This window comes from Balaenoptera borealis (assembly GCF_965194805.1).
Source record: "Balaenoptera borealis genome assembly, chromosome: 3".
Taxonomy (NCBI): Eukaryota; Metazoa; Chordata; class Mammalia; order Artiodactyla; family Balaenopteridae; genus Balaenoptera; species Balaenoptera borealis.
In genome coordinates, this window is record NC_138866.1 from 50,414,640 (window position 1) to 50,430,610 (window position 15,971).

Consider the following 15,971-nt stretch of genomic DNA (forward strand, 5'->3'; position numbering starts at 1 on the left):
TATATTTTTGGTTTTTACTTTTACCAGTCATCTCTAGTTTTCTTGCTTTATGAATATTTAAAATACAATTGTAGAAAATGCCTTATTTCTCTTTCTTGAGAGAACTGGTTTTCCTTTCCTTGAATCTCCTATTTCTAGGGTATTCTACAGTGCCAAGCTGCCTCTTAGGGGTCTCTTATTACCAACTCTTAAGCTCATTAATAATTCATGCTCCAGCTGTGTGAATTGGGAGCTTTAATTAGCTATTACTATTTTCCAGAAAAGACAGTTTCATTTATGAATTTTATTTCATGGAACAAAGTACTTAAGGAATATGGGCATTTAAAAATAACTTTATCTGAACTGTGTTTCAGGCTCCAAATTTATTCTTCATTGTATTTCCATTTTATTTTAGGTTTGAAAGCTTATTTATAAAATATTATTTTTGTAGATTAGCATATTTTTGCCATTTAAATGCTTACAGTATTCGGTGAATGCTTTTGCTTAGCCTTTTCCCGATATCCCATTTTGATTGCCCTATCAAATCTCAAGTGGTTAGCTTTACGTATATTTTTTTATGGACTGTAAATATGTGAGATGTATAAAGAGCCGCTTATGTTTTTGTCTAATATTTCATGAGCTTTTGTACTTAGTCTAAACACAAAGTATCCTTTAAAGATTTGAAATGATTACTTTCTGTTGTCATATTTTGACATCAGTCAACTCTAAGGGTATTGGACCTTCAATCAGACAGAACTTGGTCCCAAGACCAATACAGCCCATGCATCTCTGAGGAAACACAGTTAGGGTCACTCTGAGAGGCCTCTGCACACGCTGATCTTTTGATCAGAAGGTATGGCTGTCCAATTATTCTAAAAGCGCTCGTAAAATTTTTTTTTTAAATTAAATTACTTTGAATTCAATTTAAATGCTTCCGAATTCACAGGAAATGGGAAGAGCAAGGATGTTGCAAAATCTAATACCACAATTTGCCAAACCTTTGGGCTTTGAGCCATTGGGTCTGACCAATATTCCTCTGAGCTAATCTTTTTAAAGAGATGGTGAGATGATTTTATAAGGTCAAAGTGCTGCAATTAAGTGTAGTACAAAAGAAAACCTTTGGAACTGGAGAAATTTTGAAAACTGTGTAAATTTGAGTTTAATTTACTTGGATGAATTAACTCTTTATTTCATCTGAATAAGTGTCCCTAGATAAACTTGAGAAAACCCAAGAACCCATTCAACAGATATATTTTTATTTGCCTCTGGAATGACAGTATGTAAGTCAGTCTGGGAAAATATTCCAACTAAGGCAATTTCTTAGACATTTGAGATTTACACATATTTACTTTCTTGTGAACTATTACATTCAGGCTGAAGACATCTTGGAAAGATTGTCCCAACTTCTTTTGATGTTTACAGCTACTTTATCAAATAATCTCTCTTCTACTTTTAATTTCACAATATGCAGAATTCTGTACATTGTCAGTTCTCAGCTTCTTTTGCTGCTATTTTAATTGTTTACAATGAAAATTTTACTGTTAGGCAAGTAGTTTTATTTATTGACTGATTAATCATCTAATTTCAAGTTAGGTGTGACTACGTGTGTCTGGTTTACCACTAGGACATTGTATGTGGATTAAATGATTACAGAAAGGACTGTGCTAAATAATGATTTACTGAGTACCCATGAGTGCATTGACCAAACCAGGGAAAGATATATTCCTTTATCTGGCTTCATTTCTGTCTCTGCTATAAATAACCTTTAAGTCTTTTGGGATCTTGGTTTGGTTTTTGGTTACTCGCTAATTGGCATTTGAATTATAATTTCACACATTATAAACAGAGGACTAGGTCTCAAGGTATAAATCCAGTTTTTTCCTTATGCAAATATTATTTCTGTGAAAAAGGTGACATCATTTTTCACACAGATTTTAGTTTCTTGGGATAAGTGAAACTGGAAGAAGGTCTGTTTCCTCATTATGCTATAATACCCCCTGTTCAAAAACCACAGCCATATTACATTTTACATTCCTTTTGCTGCTTCACCTTGGTAAGGTTTCTGTGAAAAGATTTCAAGAGCTGACTGTATTTCAGAGCATCTTTTAAATGGAAATATGGATCCTCCAAGGAATTTGTGTTATCTTGGAGGTACTTTAGAAGCGGGGAAAGAAGCAAAGATATAAGTGAGGAGAAAGCAGGTAAAAGGACTTTCACATTTAGGTGTGCATAGATTGATGGCGGTTTACTTTATGGGGACTCTAAATGGTAACCGTCAAACTGTCGTTTTGCATCTTCACCTTCTATTTTAGTCAGAATTCTTTTGGTTGCAAGTGACCGAAAACCCAACCCAAACTGGCTTGGCTTGTTTAAAAGATGGAGTTTATTGGTACCTATGAGTGAGATGTGATGTAGTCTCAAGTGTGCCTTGATTCATGACTCAACCCACACTACCAAGAACTGAGTTCCTGTTATGCGATGTTAGTTTTATTTGGGGACTTCGCATAGTTATGTGGTGCCTGTCAGCAATCCAGAGATTTAGATCCAGGGCGAGAAAACAAGGATCCTTGTCTCAGTGTTGCCAGGAAATATCCTGAGAGTCACAAGGACTAGACTGGATTAGGTTACCCTCCTACCCTACGCCAGTCATTGTGGCCAGGGAAGGTCTGACTCTGACCAAAGGAGCTTTACCCCCAGAACTGCAGAGGGGACCTGTCCAGATCACATCATTTGGGAGAAGGAGGAGCTGACCTCCAAACAAAAATTGAGGCAGTTGCCAGAAGGTGAGAAGGAGTTTGGGGAGGCAAAGGGCAATGTCCACTACACATACCATATGGACCCCCTTCGCCTGGACTTACTAAGTAGGCATTATGTTATGTTTTTGTTCCCAGGACTCCATAAAAGTCCAAAACCTAAATACCATCTGAAGTGTACTCATTCAGTAGGAGGAGAATTTATCCATTATTTACTTTCAGGCTCCCAAAGAGCAAGGATTAATCTTAGTTACAGCTTTTAACCTTTAATTATTGAATACCAAGTAAGAAAGGGAATATTTCCAAAATCCAAATATTTGATATTAAACATGCATATAACACTTGAAGATGCTTTGAAGTTCATCTAAAACTTCAAACCTTTTAGAATCTGATAAAAGCCGTCAACTCTCTCTCCAGAAAAAAGTACATGGGCACATACACACAAAATATAACATATAATTTGAGGGCTTAGCAATTCCAACTGAAAACTGACAAAATCCCATTACTTATCCAAAGATGGCATACCTTCTATGATACCCTAGCAAAAAGTTGTCCAGTTTAAATTTGAAATCTCCAGGGCCTGGTCCAACTTTGGTCCTGGAAACCCTGGACAGTATGGCCGTCTCAGTCTGCTAGTCACCTCAGAACTTCCTCAACCTTTCACTTTCATCCTTCACTTAAATCTAGGCTTTTGCTTTTGTTCCTTTGTCTTTGATTAAGGATTCTCTCCCCTGTGTCTCTAAGCGATTGGACATCCACTGATGGAGACCTCATGGCCCCTGGAGGGTGCCAGCACCATCCTTAGGCTGTTCTGTTAGTTCCTGCTTATATTGAACCCCAAACTGCCCTTTTGTAGATGCTGCCCTTTTGTGTTGCCCCACCTCTCGAGGCCACATGGAGTAAGCTCCAGACTACAGAACAGTGTGGGGTGGGGGACACGTTTACTTTGTCTGTGTTCTTCTGGTAGCTTCACCTCCAGAACTGAGCAGGGCCTCCACCCAAATAACACCTGAGAGTTTTCCCACCCAGTGTTCTTTCTGATGAAAATACTCAGGTCTCTGTTACAGGAGAAACATTATTCTTTTTAGCTGCTGCCTCTGCGATTCCTTTTTCTGTCTACTCAAACCAGGGCTTCTGGAATGGGAGCTCAGTTTGGAGGTGGTCTCTTAATTACTAGTAATCTACCTGCAAGTTGTATTGGTGGGTATAGGAAGCTGGTGCTATAATCTTATGGGGTCAGTGGTCCATGTCTGCTTGCGGTGAAGAGATTTCATTTTCACTTTAAAGGGTGGATCACATAGACTTCTAACATGCATTCTTCTCTTTTAAGCCCTTATTTGCTCTGCAATCAGTAGATAAGTGAAGGGCCACAGGTGCTGCCAGCATCGTTGCAGCCTCTTGCTCTTTGTTTCCCAGAAAGACTCTCTGTGCCAGTGGAATGAGCTTTATTTTTGAGAATCTAAAATATGGAGCTGCTTAAACATACTGGCAGGGAAGCCAGTGGCAGTAGCTTTTCGAGTGGTCCTCTAGACTGGTTAGGAGAGAGCATTCAGGGGTAGTTGCTGCCAGAGTGTGACATGGACATTCCTCTCTGTCCGTGGTAAATGTAGCATCTCAGCTTTGGGCTGGAACTAACCTGCTGTAGGAATTCTTTGAGCACATAAGCAGGATTGACAGGGGGCAGACGTGTCAGCCCAGAGGCTTTTTGTGCCCTGTATTGGAGTCAGCATTTCTAAAATCCCCATCGGGTGGGTGCCAACATCACAGAGGAAGAGGTGTAAGCTAGGAGGCAACTCAGGGGGAGTTAGAAGCGAAGCCAGATGAAGTTGGCTCACAGCAGGCACCATAGGAAATAAGGGAAGAGGAAAGGTAATACTGCAGGGAGAAATTCTAAGGCAGCACTGAAACTTTGGATAGTAACCAGGAGATGCACAAATATAGAAAAAGTTAATGCTAAATAGGAAAAAGCAACACAACCCTAACTTGACCAAGTACTTTGTAGGAACCAAGCTTGAACAGATAAAGCTTACATAAATGTGGTCAGTTTTAGGCCAATGCAAGATATTCATGTTTTCTCAGATCCTACCTAATGTCTGATCTTGCCTCAAATAAAAGTAGGACAAATGCTTGAAGAAATCCTATCTGGGAGATTCTGGCTTACACAGGGCCGCCTCAGAGGTGGCCAAGCATGTGGGTTCCCAGGGAGGGTAGAGCAGACCTGTTGACAGCCCTCCCCATAATCAGCTCCTATCCCACTCTTAGTAAGCAACTGGGCTGTTCCCAAGTTCCACCCTAGTTCCCAAGCCAGTCCTGAGACTTAGGATACAAATGAGTAGTCTTCACCACATTCCTTCCTTCCTGCCTCCCTCCCTTCCTTTATTTGTTCTTTCTGTCATCTACAAATATTTGCTAAGCACCTACTAGGTGTCAGGAATTGTGCTTGGTGTTAGGGATTCCGAGGAGAGAATGAAGATGCAGTCCCTGCCTTTCTGGAGCTTCCAACTAAGTAAAAGAGAGAGAGAATCAAATAATCATATAAATCCATGTGTAATGATAAACCTTGGTAAGTGCCATGAAGGGAAGACACAAGATGCTATGTAAGTGTCTAACAGCAGGGCCTTAGTTTTAGGGCTTAGCGGAGGCTTCTATCAGGATGCACCATTTGAGCTGAGGTTTGAAGGATGGATAGGAGTTGCTAGTTGGCTGGGAGTGGGGAGGAACACTTTGAGTGGATGCCCTGTGCCTGTAAAGGTCTTGTGAAGTAAAGAAGCATGGAATGTTTGAAGAACTGAGAGGAGGAGGAGAACAATTTGATGCGAGTCTGGAGAGAGAAGTAGCCAGAGTCAGTCCATGCAGGGCCACGCTGATTTTGTTCTGTCCTATTGACAATGGGAAGCTATTGGCATGTTTTGTGAACTGGGGAAGGGGCAATGGAGTGGGGATACCCTCAGGCTTACATCTCAAAAAGAATACTCTAGCTCTCTAGCTGCAATAGACAGAATGCGCGGGGCTGAGTGAGGCTCTGGTTAATGTATGATTAATGTATGAGGAGGTGAGGAGCTTCTGTGGTTGCCCAGGATGGAGGTAATGGTGCCTGGATGAGCGTGGCATCAGCGGACACAGAGAGAAGTGGGTGGTTCCCACAAGTACTTAGAAGGTAAAATTGTCAGGACTTGGAGATGGACTGCCTATGATATGTACCTGTGTGTGTCTGAGAGAGGGGGTCACGGAAAGTTCCAGAATGACTTCTACATCCTTGTTGGCAGAAGTAGGTGGGTATTGGTAGCACTCATTGAGAGAGGGACTTGCTGGGAGTGAAAAGTTGTGAGCTGTTCTTGCATATGTTGAATTTAAGGAACTTTTGCAATATTTTCCCCTCCTTTAAGATGGGATTTGAAGTTAATTCCTAGCACACATGAGAATCTTTGATGCAGCCACAGTATTCAGATCCTGTTGAATCTTTGTCCCAAATGCTCAGCTTCTATTCGGATCTGAGAGGTGATATTTCAGGGCTTTGGGGCCAACCAGTAGTAATTTCCAAGGCTGTCTATGACATGGGCAATTTACATTTAAACCTTGCTTTCCTCTCCAATAAAGTGAAAGACTCACTGAGATGAAAGATGTATTCGTTCGTATGGCAGGAGTCTTGACCCATCTATGAAGGCAGGACAATTTGGATGCTTAGGAGAAGTTTGGGGGCATTTTTACAAACTCATAGGTCAGGGTTGCTAAGGAGAAACATGCCTGTGGACTGTTTCCCTCTCCTCTTCCTAAGTACCCAGGGATGTACGACTTAACGCTGCTCAGGAGTGCAATTCCATGCCAGGATGTAGCAGAACCTGTCAACCTGCTCAACCAGCACCTTCTCTAAGACAGACAAGAATGTAGTCCCAACAGGACTCCTCTCTGTCTTATTTTGCTTCTGTTTCTTTCTTTTTCGCAAAGCTGCATAGCAAAAATATGTACTTTGGTTCTTCCATTCACTTTAACTTCATTTTATTTTGTCAGTTCCAATATTCATCTTTCCTAATCATTACTGACAGTGCGTGGCTCACCTTGCACAATACCTGGCATGTAGAATCTACTCAGCAGTCGTCATTCCTTTTTCAGCAGAAGCCCAATGTCTTGCATTTACAGTGACTTTCTTTAAGGGCTTAATTGCTCACATCTGAATGGGTAGATAAGTCACCTGGGGGAGCAGAGCTTTCCTCCCACATTTAGTCTGACATTCGTGTGAGATGCTTTATAAATGGTAGAAGATCTTGAACCATGGTGAGATTCTGCTTACAAGCTGGGGTCCCTAAGCTCAGTCTCCTGCTTGGCCAACTACTAGACTTCAGAGATGTCATTGGATTTCAAGGCTTCCAGGGATATAACAGGGCCTGGGGGGAGTTTTAAAGCGTTGCTCCTGGAAGATGGTTTTGGCTATTCTGTATGGAGCATGGGCTTCAGACAAGTCTTTTGCTCTAGGAAATTTCTCCCACGTCTTTACGTAACTATTAATACTGAATGTTGAATTCATCTTTGTTCACTCAGTAAATGCTGCTGATGCAACAGTAAAATCCTATTCTTGTCAAATTTAGTTCTGTTCTTTACATATATTCCTAGTGCTGGGAAATTTGACATGGTTGTATCTTATTCTCATCAATGGGAAGGTGCTGAATTATAAATTTTCATTTACATATTGCTAACTAGATACCTTGACGTAACATTTTCATGGTCTCTCGGGTATTAGGCATGGGACTTTGTTCTTGCTGCTTGATTTTGGAAAGTAAGGGTCAACAGGGAAATATAAAATAGATAATTCAAACCTGTTTAGCAAATGATTTACTGAAGATTAGTTTCTTGACACTATTCTTGCCCTTTTCCATGAATGTTAGAAAATATGTTATTCCATAGGAAATTTTAATGTAATACTTAGCCAGTCTCAAAGCAAATAGGAAATTTGCTTGTAGTTTTGTGTTCCTCATTAGAATTATTTTTCAACTGGAAGGCTTTTCTGAAATCAGAGTTTGGCCTTTTTAATCCTGTGTGATTTTCAGGGAGAAGACCTCTCTCAGTGTTTCCTGAAATCCTTCCCCAGTGGTTGAACCTTGCACAGCTCCCATTGGCCAACACGTTTCTGAGCAAGGGATTTACAAAAATGGCTGCAAAAGTTTTCTTTTTATACCCGTCTAAACACCAGGTTCTACTAAATGCAAATGGGATGCACATGATTGGAGTGATATCATTTTATTAAAACTCTTCTCATAACCCAGCTCTAAAAGGCCTTTTTTTATTATAGCTAAGTTATTGATGCTAAATAGTTCAGCAAATTGGGTTGTTGAAGCGCATCTGCCATGCCTTATGCATGAAGTACGTCTTTCACAAATCAGCGCTGTTTGTTGCCTGGTCCTGGAGTCCCAGTAGCACCACTTCCCGGGGTGGGGCAGTGTGCCTCTTTTGTGAGCCAAGAACTGGTGTCACAGGCACAGCCATCAGGCCAACACTTGGTTACACTGTTGTCTTTGAAATGTAGTGCATAATGGGGAAAAGGTTTAATTAATGTGCTACAGTAATGTGTCTGTTTATAAAGAAATAATGTACTATAAAATTAAGCCACGTATAGTGAATGTCCCTCCTACTGGTGAGGCTGGCATTTTAAGTGATCAGTAAATCACTTAAATATTAAGACTTTCTTGCAGAAGGGTAATAAAAGGAGACATTTGGAAATGGTAGATGCTGGTACATACAATTATCCACGAAATAAAACATTTTTATTGTGATCCCAGTGTTAATCACATTGTAGAACAGGCTGATCAGGAAGTGTGATAAACTGTATCTGAACAATTTCATTTCCAACATGATTAACCTACATGAGAATGTAAGTCCCAAATATTTAAACCTGACTTTCCTCAGAGGACAGCCGCGCTTTAGTTTCCTGAGGCTGAAAGATTACTTGTAAAGCTGCTAAGGCTGTTTTGTCCCATGGTTTAATCCTTCTTTATTTGGATCATGGTATCTAGGTTTATGACTTCTCCCAGTTTCCTACCTCTGGGCCGTCTTTCCAGCTCGTGGGGCAGAACTCTATTCTCAGGTCTTTCCTGCTCCCCTCACCGTAAAGGGTTCTCTCCCACTTCTGGCATCTGCAGGCATGATCAGGCCTACGTGGTCTCCTTGGGCTAGTTCTTTGGTAGGTGATGCCCCATTGCTTATAAGGAAGTCATCTGAGGGCTGACCTATAAGGCTTGATGTTGTCCAGCTGTCCCCTGGAGCTGTTTAATACTTCCTTTATGACCAGCCTCCTTTGATCATGGCGTTCACATCCAAGGAAACCAAATGGACCAGGTGGCTGTACTGTTTTCCTCCAAGGGTTCAGGCTTTTCCACTAAACTCCTCCTTTCTGGCATAATGCAATTTGATTATCAAAATCATCTACTTTAAGCCTTATTAGACAACATGCTCCCAAACCATCATGTGTATTTCCCTTCCTCATTAAAAAAATTTTTTAAAAAAGTTAACAAATGGTTACACTAAGCAGTCATAATCCAAAAACAGACAAACAAGAACTTAGATTCTCCAGCCTTTGCATATTATATATGATTAAGTGTATTCTGCAAAATCGAAATTGTAAAGTGTTAAGCCAATAATAATATATTCAAAATGTTTTAGAAAACATCCATTTATATTTAATCTTTTTCTAGGTTACTATATGCAAGCTAGATTATCTTTAGAGGGTTTTGTAAAACGAAATTGTAAATTTCAAAATGTTGTGCCTAATGGGTTGTGGTCCTGAATCCCAGATCTCTACTGATGAAAATTTGGCAGGTTGGGAAGTGAGATGAGGGTTTAATGAACAAAATCTAATCTAAGAGATGGAAATGCTGTTCCTCTTAAATACAGAGAAATTAATGGGCCGGAAAAGGCACAAACAATTTCCGCCACGGCACAGAGTGATTTCCATAATGGAGAGGATGGAGGCTGGCTGGTTGGGGTGTGTATTAGGCAAGTACTGCTGGTGGCCAAACCTGGCCAGTGAGAATTATGAAGCCTTTGTCATTCCCACTCCAGATCCCTTGCTTTAGTTCATACTGGTGTTCCAGGGCCCTGCAAGGAGGTGCTTTTGATTGGTTTAAAGGCCAATGGATGTTCGTTTCTTTAACTCAATAGAACATCATGTAATCAGGAGCTTTCTTATTGTGACCTTGAGTAATTCGGACATGACCACTGTTAGAAGATGAGGATTTAGAGATTTTAATCAATGGAAAAGATTTCTCTTACCTCCAGTTAATTTTCTGCTCTAAATGCTGATAGACTTTCTCTTCTAGTATAAGTTAACCAAATCTCTAAGAAAGATCTCTAGTTGTGATTTAGTTATGAGCCAAAGTCAGTTGCTAGGGGCGACCAGGACAGAAGCAGTTAATTAATTCACCTCTGTCATTGTGTATGGATTAAGCCACTGAGTCCTGGTTTGAGAGAAAATGGGCCGGGTGGGAGTGATTGCTGGGCTTGGGGAGTGGTGACAAACAGCCTGGCTTCAACTCCATCCCACCCTTTTCCACCTCCATTTCCCAACGGGAGGTTAGTAGCTTTTTTCCAGGAGTCAGTAAGGGAAGAAGATGAAGAGGCAGGGCATGAACTCAGGGTGCTTATGGAGAAAAGATCCTCAAAGGGAATAAAACAAATAAAACAAAGACATGAAATTGACACAAGCTATTGGTTAGTGCCTAGCAGGTGGCAACAGGGCCCTATTAAGAGTGTGTGTGTGTGTGTGTGTGTGTGTGTGGTGGGGGAGGGTGAGATCTGTGAAACTTCTGGATAGCTAGGAGTTAATTCCAGCTCTGGCAGTGAAGAGCACACAGCACTGTGGGGTCCAGGAGGCCTGGATTCACATAGTATCAGAGAATCACAAACATGGCCCTAGAGAGCTAGTGACATAGGCACAGGTATTTGCCGACTGTCCTTCTGCAGGTGGCCCATTTGGGTGGTGAGTGGTGAGTAGTGGGTGGTCCAGGGCCCGCAGTGCTAATTGTCACCAGAACAACATCAGAGGATGGCAGGTGAATTTGCTCCTGAGAGGAACAAAGCAGAAATATTGGGGGCTTTGAAATCTTAACCTAAACCAAGGAACAAGCCAGAGCAGAGAGTAATGGCTTGCTTCCAAGTTAAAATTTGGAATGAATTAATAAGAATTATAAATAAGATGAGGACCAGCAGTCCTGGGAGCTGTTGGAAGTGGTCTGTATCTTAGGCTTCAGATTTACTTTTGAAAATGTTACTCCAGAGAAGAGTTATTTTTCCGTTTGAAGCTTTTTTTAATTGTTCATAATGTTTTCTAAAAAACATTTTAAACTGAAGTATAGTTGATTTACAACATTGTGTTAGTTTCAGGTGTACAGCAAAGTGATTCAGTTATGCATGTATATATATATATCTATCTATTCAGATTCTTTTCCATTATAGGTTATTACAAGTTATTGAATATAGTTCCCTGTGCTATACAGTAGGTCCTTGTTGTTTATCTATTTTATGTATAATAGCGTGTACCTGTTAATCCCAAACTGAAGTTTGTTTCAATTTTGCTAATGATTTCTTGCTTTAACACAAATAGAAATTCTTGACATTAAAATGTGTTTTGCTGTCATTACTGGTAAAATACACCTGATGCTCTACATTGGCTCCCTATGAGCTGTGAGATTCTGGGTCAGCTATGCTCAGGGCAAAATGGGGGACAAGCCATTTTACTTCCCGTAGAATATGGTCTTGCTTCCTCTGCTGACTGGGGAAAGATGATGAAGTTGCTGGAGGATTAGGAAAGGGTGAGGAAGGGAAGTGGAGCGTATGTGTGTGTGTGTATGTATGTATGTGTATCTACTAGGAGTAAACTCTGTATAGCAGGGACCTTAGCTGTCTTTTTTGCCGCCATGTCCTCAGTGCCTGGCTTATAGCAGACACTTAAGAATAGTTCTTTACAGTCAGCTGCAAGGCCCTGCACGATCTTGCCCAGCCCTCTGCTTACAATCTCTCTGTCCTCATTTCCTACTATTTTCCCCACTGCTCATTCAGTATCAGCCACATTTTCCTTCATGTAGTTCCCTATACACCTCAATCCTAGTCTCACCTCAGGGTCTTTGCACTTGCCATTATTTTAGCCTGGAATATTCCTCCTGGATTTAGGAATGGTTCTTTCCTCCCCTTCAGGTTTCTGCTCAAATGTCACCTCATCAGTGAAGCTTCCCTGACCTTCTGTTTAAAATAGCTCCCCCATTCACATGGCCTTCCCTGTCTCTCACTTTAGCTTTATTTTTCTCCTTAGCATTTATTGCCTCTGGCATAAACATACATATGTCTGTCTTGTTGACTGGTCTGTTTGTAGTCACTAGAACATACACTGCAACAGGGGAAGGGTTTTTGTCTGTTTTCTTCACTGCTACTTTTCAAGGCCTGGTACAGAATAGGCGCCCCAGAAAATTTGTTGAATGAATGATGGAATGAATGAAGCTCACGTATTGTTTTGACTATACTTACACATATTAATAATATAGCAATTCTTGCTCTATTTTTCTACTTTATTCACATATGTAACTTAAAACGAGTGATTTCACTGGGGCTTATTCCACAAACACATTTGACAAGCTTGAATGGTTATTTACATAAATATTGCAAAATAGATAATTACTTCAAGAATTTAAAAAGCGATGCAACTGAAAACACAAAGCAGAAGTTCAAAATAGAAATTTAACTTCCTGTTTTGCTAGTATGAGATGAGAATCAATTAAAAAGCACCGCCTCTGTCCTCCAACAATGACTTTGACTGCAGTAGCGTTTACAGTAGGTTTTCCTTATTCCTGTGCTGGTTATAATGCTCATTCCTGAACACGGAGTAGAGACCTGCTGTCTTGTCTCTCCAGCAAAACATAACCTCTATTTAGATCTTGGGTATGAGTGACTTTCCATTACTATCCAGTGACACCACACTCAAATTGCAGAGGATAAGGCTGTGAGAGCTGAAATTGCAAAAAGTATTTCAACCAAAGAGTGATTCTTTTGTGATATAAAATTTCCTAAAAATATCCAGAATGAAAAGTGAATAAAACTATTTTTAATTCTTTTAAACAAAAATCTCGCTTTAAATAAGTGTGGGCAATTGCTTTCTTTTGCTTAATTTCTAGAAACGTTTTCCCTATATAATTCTTTGAGAGAGTGCATGGATTAAGGCGTTTAGAAACACATTCTCCTACAAAATAATCTGCCTCCCAGTAAATAACTCCTGGGAACCGTGGAGAACGTGGAACCCCCCCTTTGCGGGCAGGGTGATAGGGTGATGGGCTCACGGGCACTGTGTGAACAGGCATTAAGATGCTTTGGCTCTAAGCAGTGATTTTGAAGTAAGTTTCTCTGCATCTCATCTGATATTCTGCTCTTGGCAGCATTTGCTGAGCTCAAGTAGTTACTGACTCCTGCGAAGCTGACAAAGGAACATTTCAGAGACGGGAAACTAATTTATTCTGACTGCTTGTCAAGCATCAGCCTAACTAGCCTCATCTTTTTGGCCCTAAAATTTGCAAGATTCTAACCTTTGCTTTTACAGCATCCACATTAAATAACAAAATGGCCGAGGAGTTCCTATCAGGAGGCTTATGCATTAGTACAGCACCATTAAGAGCTGGGAGTACTTAAAAGCAGGGATCTTTTGAAATCAGGGGCCAGATGGTCAGATAAATTGACCTTCATTGTTCTCTTATTAGCAAAAGACATCTTTTCTTTTTAATTCAGAATGGTTATCAGGAAAGTGACTGAATTCTCTGAACTTTTAGGTTCGAGAGGCAGAACTCTTGATCACATGGCTACTTGAGACATATTTGGGAGTAATATTGTGCCAGTTGTACTTCCCATGACTTTCTTCACAAAGAGCTTGAAGAATGCATTCCTGATGTGGGGCGTGTGGGTCTACGGATTTGGGAAGTTCTCTGTTAACCAGAGGAAAATTCTTTTTTTAAAAAAATTTTATTGATGTATAGTTGACTTACAATGTTGTGTTAATTTCTGCTGTACAGCTAAGTGATTCAGTTATATATGTATATATTCTTTTTCATATTCTTTTCCATTATGGTTTATCACAGGATATTGAATATAGTTCCCTGTGCTATAAGTAGGACCTTGTTTTTTATCCATTCTATATATAATAGTTTGCATCTGCTAATCCCAAGCTCTCAATCCTTCCCTCCCCCAGTCCCCCTCCCCCTTTGCAACCACAAGTCTGTTCTCTATGTCTGTGAATCTGTTTCTGTTTTGTAGATAAGTTCATTTGTGTCATATTTCAGATTCCACATATAAGTGAAATCATATGGTATTTGTTTTTCTCTTTTTCACTGACTTCACTTAGTATCATAATCTCTAGTTGCATCCATATTGCTGCAAATGGCATTATTTTGTTCTTTTTTATGGCTGAGTAGTATTCCATTGTATATATGTACCACATTTTCTTTATCTATTCATCTGTCAATGGACATTTAGGTTGTTTCCATGTCTTGGCTATTGTGAATAGTGCTGCCATGAACATAAAGGTGCATGTATGTTTTTGAATTATAGTTTTGTCTGGATATATGCCCGGGAGTGGAATTGCTAGATCATATGGCAACAACCAGAGGAAAATTCTTGAATCATTATCTTTTTTTTTGTTGTTGTTGAAATTCACTCTAACTGCACTTCATATGCTGTCTAATTCAGCCATCTCAGGGGGCTGGTTATATGTGCTGCGTGGTAGTGGGATCTACAGGGGGTCACAGGGTCTAACAGCAGCCAGAATGACCTTTAAAAAAAATGGATTGGATCATGTCTGTGGCTCTGCTGTTTAGCAGCTTCCCATCGTGCTTAGCGTGAAATTCAGAAAAACCCTTCCCATGGCCCCAAGGGGCTCTGGGACCAGCTTCTTCTCACTTCTCTGAGCTCATCTGCTCCAGCCACTCTGGCCTGGGGTATCCTTCAAGCCCACTGAGCTCCGTCCAGCCCCAGGGTCTTCCCACCTGCTTCTCTCTGTCCTTGGAGAGACCCCTTAGGCCCTCATGTTCCAGGGCAGGTTCCTTCGACTCGTTCCAGTCTCAGCTCAGCTATCACCTCAGCTCGGCATCCTCTCATTCCTTAGTCTTCCCTAAACACCCAACGTAATATTGTCTCTTCTTCCCTCAGTCTCTGTCTCACACTGACTTCTCCTCCTCATTGCATTCATCACTCTCTGAAGTGCCCCCCGGACAAAGACTTGAGTGTAAGTCATTTTTCTAGGAGGTGATCCCAGGAGGTACAGGTGGGGGAGTGTGGAGGTAAGGATGGGAAGCAAAAGAAGCCGATGCAGCGTATGTTACCGAGCAGGTGCCGGCCGTGGGCATTTGGGGCTCATTGCCCCTGGGGAAGCTGGGTTAGAGTATAGAAGTACATGCTTCAAAGCTGTCGCCCCCTGAGAAGAAGGAAGCTGGAGTATTTACCCACTAACTCTAATCTGTTCTTGGCCCAGAGCTGTTGCTGAGGCTATCAAGTCCCCAGCACTTTGGGCCTGTCCTGAATGAGGGCCGGGCAAGGCAGAGAAAGCCTTGGGTGCCAAGTCACAGGTGCTTACAGGAGGGAGCTTGTGAGTGGCAGGGGTGAGAACAGTGGGTGCAGAGGCATAGGTGCGTGGCAGGTAGAGCCTTCTTGCTCATTTAGGTGTTTTCTAGTTTATCAACCGTTTTCCTGCTCTAGAATGTAAGCTCCATGAGAGTAGGGATGTTGACTATTTTGAGTTCCCCAGACACGGCGCCTGGAACAGAATAGGCACCCAGTAAGCATTAGCTGAGTAAATGAAAAGGCATGGAGTTTCACTGGAAGATACATGGCCTCTAACATTGATTTCATTCTGATGTGGCAGATCCGGAAGGTAAAATGCGTCACATGAGACTTGGAAATGGCCAACTAAATTGAGGATGTCTGGAGAGGGAGGAGGGGATTCAGAAGGATTTGCATGGTATATTAAAAATGGTATTGGGGTCAGCTCCCTACCAAGATTTAGACTTCATGGGAATACTCCCTTTGGAAGTGGTCATGGTCTAATCCTTCATTCTCTCTGGAATTCTGTTCCTTCACCTACTTTACCTGCTTCACAGAGATGTTAAGATAATAAAAGGAGATAATAGATTTGAAAGCACTTCTAAAAAATGTACTCTTATGGAGAAAGCTACTATTTAACTGTTGAAAATACCTTATATTCAAGTTAAAATTGTTCCTAAG

General features: G+C 41.0%; 1 long non-coding RNA gene across 1 annotated transcript in view; it reads left to right on the forward strand.

Annotated features, from left to right (window-relative positions):
- Positions 1-15,971, forward strand: part of LOC309624983 — a 714,184-nt gene that overhangs the window by 295,573 nt on the left and 402,640 nt on the right. The window lies entirely within an intron of this gene.